Genomic DNA, 3397 nt, shown 5'->3' with positions numbered 1-3397 from the left:
GGTTTTTGTCCGTATTCGTTAAAAGAGGTGGTTTACTGATGCGATTTTGAAAAAAAAAAAAAATTAAATTTTTCGATAAAAACTCGTTTGAAATATTAAAATAAGCGGTGCGTTAAAATATCTCGACGATAGGATGTTTTCTAAGGGTAGTTTATTCGAAAAAAGTGGTCGAGCGTTTCAGAGACTAAGTCCGACGGTACGCTCTAACGGAGGTTTTACATGGTAAGCGCCCGGCCGCTGGCCCGGCCGGCGCCGACCGTCCGGCCGGCGCTTTGGTATCTATAAGAGACACGTCGAGTCGGACGGTCCGGACGGAACAGCGTCGAGCGCGTGGCTATTCTACGGCCTCGGTTGAGAATTCAGTCACCGCTCCTCGAGTCTTAGTGAACTTTTTTACTATTTCTCGACTGTTCCTTCGTTCTCGTATCGACTCTTTCTCTACACTGCTGCGCCGCGGGTCGCTGTCCTGGACGTAATGACCAAATAACGTGGCAAGGTTCCCCTTAGTCGGGAAGCTGGATCCTGTATGCTCGCACTAACTTTAAAAAAAGTTAGGGCAGTGTGCTTGTTACTAACTGAGTATCAATTCATGCTGGTTCGGCAGAGACCGTTCCAAAACTTATGTTATAGCGTACGCAGTACGTTTTAAACATACGAAAGGCTAATGGGGAGCGTACTACCTTTTAGGAAGTGCGTTCTTTCTGATTGGAGAATATCAAAAGAACGAACGAATATGTTTCTTACGAGGACGGTACGTTCAGCATGCAGTTTACGTGCTTTTTACCGCTAAGGCATATTCGTTCAACCAACAAACCATTCTTACAGAATGATCCTATGAACAGAATGATCTTAAAATATTCCACACAAACAATCAAACGAACGAAAGAAAGTAAAGAGAGAGTGGCGAAATGAGAGAGAGTAGTGGCGTTCGACGTTACAACGGGAATTAAAAGGGTGTCGTCGAACGTTCACTAAGAACGAAAAGTCTCGTCGTACGGTGTTACGGACCCACCTACGACACTCTGAGGCTATTTTAAAAAGAGAGTCTTTTGACTCTAATATATAATATATATATAAAATACAAAGTTCCCTGGTTGATCCTGCCAGTAGTCATATGCTTGTCTCAAAGATTAAGCCATGCATGTCTCAGTACATGCCGCATTAAGGTGAAACCGCGAATGGCTCATTAAATCAGTTATGGTTTCTTAGATCATACTTAAACTTACTTGGATAACTGTGGTAATTCTAGAGCTAATACATGCAAACAGATTCGTACCAGAGATGGTACGAATGCTTTTATTAGATCAAAACCAATCGGTGGCGGATGGCTCGTCCGTTCGTCCATCGTTTGTTTTGGTGACTCTGAATAACTTTGTGCTGATCGCATGGTCATCTAGCACCGGCGACGCATCTTTCAAATGTCTGCCTTATCAACTGTCGATGGTAGGTTCTGCGCCTACCATGGTTGTAACGGGTAACGGGGAATCAGGGTTCGATTCCGGAGAGGGAGCCTGAGAAACAGCTACCACATCCAAGGAAGGCAGCAGGCGCGCAAATTACCCACTCCCGGCACGGGGAGGTAGTGACGAAAAATAACGATACGGGACTCATCCGAGGCCCCGTAATCGGAATGAGTACACTTTAAATCCTTTAACGAGGACCAATTGGAGGGCAAGTCTGGTGCCAGCAGCCGCGGTAATTCCAGCTCCAATAGCGTATATTAAAGTTGTTGCGGTTAAAAAGCTCGTAGTTGAATCTGTGTGTCACAGTGTCGGTTCACCGCTCGCGGTGTTTAACTGGCATTATGTGGTACGTCCTATCGGTGGGCTTAGCTCCTCGCGGGGCGGTCCAACTAATATCCCATCGCGGTGCTCTTCACTGAGTGTCGAGGTGGGCCGATACGTTTACTTTGAACAAATTAGAGTGCTTAAAGCAGGCTACCTTCGCCTGAATACTGTGTGCATGGAATAATGGAATAGGACCTCGGTTCTATTTTGTTGGTTTTCGGAGCCCCGAGGTAATGATTAATAGGGACAGATGGGGGCATTCGTATTGCGACGTTAGAGGTGAAATTCTTGGATCGTCGCAAGACGGACAGAAGCGAAAGCATTTGCCAAAAATGTTTTCATTAATCAAGAACGAAAGTTAGAGGTTCGAAGGCGATCAGATACCGCCCTAGTTCTAACCATAAACGATGCCAGCCAGCGATCCGCCGAAGTTCCTCCGATGACTCGGCGGGCAGCTTCCGGGAAACCAAAGCTTTTGGGTTCCGGGGGAAGTATGGTTGCAAAGCTGAAACTTAAAGGAATTGACGGAAGGGCACCACCAGGAGTGGAGCCTGCGGCTTAATTTGACTCAACACGGGAAACCTCACCAGGCCCGGACACCGGAAGGATTGACAGATTGATAGCTCTTTCTTGATTCGGTGGGTGGTGGTGCATGGCCGTTCTTAGTTGGTGGAGCGATTTGTCTGGTTAATTCCGATAACGAACGAGACTCTAGCCTGCTAAATAGACGTAAATTATGGTATCTCGAAGGCCCCCGGCTTCGGTCGGCGGGTTTTTACTACCAACGTACAAACAAATCTTCTTAGAGGAACAGGCGGCTTCTAGCCGCACGAGATTGAGCAATAACAGGTCTGTGATGCCCTTAGATGTTCTGGGCCGCACGCGCGCTACACTGAAGGAATCAGCGTGTTTTCCCTGGCCGAAAGGCCCGGGTAACCCGCTGAACCTCCTTCGTGCTAGGGATTGGGGCTTGCAATTATTCCCCATGAACGAGGAATTCCCAGTAAGCGCGAGTCATAAGCTCGCGTTGATTACGTCCCTGCCCTTTGTACACACCGCCCGTCGCTACTACCGATTGAATGATTTAGTGAGGTCTTCGGACTGGTGCGCGGCCAATGTGATAAGCATTGCCGATGTTACCGGGAAGATGACCAAACTTGATCATTTAGAGGAAGTAAAAGTCGTAACAAGGTTTCCGTAGGTGAACCTGCGGAAGGATCATTAACGAAAAATACAAAAACACAAAGAATATATTTGACTTGAACACTGTATAATAAAATATATATAATATCGTCGGTAAGGAGCCGTACTCCTCCTATATCGACACAAAGTATATACGACGTATTAACAAGCTATATACTTTGACAAAAGCCAAATTTTTTACAATAAGGAGGTGGGAGACGCTCCAGTTACGAAACTATACGAAGAGTGTGGCACTCTCTCTCGATCATCGGGATGAAGAGATATACTTTTACACGAATAATTCGAGGCGCCTGCGTGAGGTCGTACACAGAAAGACCCGCCGTCTCCGAATAATATTATAACAAACGAAAAACTTAAAAATATTCTCGAGGCGCCTGCGTGAGGTCGTAAACAGAAAGACCCGCCGT

The 3397-nt window shown here is 46.4% G+C and overlaps 1 non-coding gene across 1 annotated transcript; it reads left to right on the top strand.

The window, feature by feature from the left end:
- Positions 1-1087: 1087 nt before the first annotated feature.
- LOC139997399 (small subunit ribosomal RNA) lies at positions 1088-3011 on the top strand. The gene has a single exon (XR_011802781.1). It is a non-coding gene; the product is annotated as a small subunit ribosomal RNA (ribosomal RNA).
- The last annotated feature ends 386 nt before the right edge of the window (positions 3012-3397 follow it).

Source organism: Bombus fervidus, unplaced genomic scaffold, assembly GCF_041682495.2.
Source record: "Bombus fervidus isolate BK054 unplaced genomic scaffold, iyBomFerv1 scaffold0078, whole genome shotgun sequence".
NCBI lineage: Eukaryota > Metazoa > Arthropoda > Insecta > Hymenoptera > Apidae > Bombus > Bombus fervidus.
Note: the sequence above shows the minus strand (reverse complement) of the source record. Positions and strands in the feature narration are given on the sequence as shown.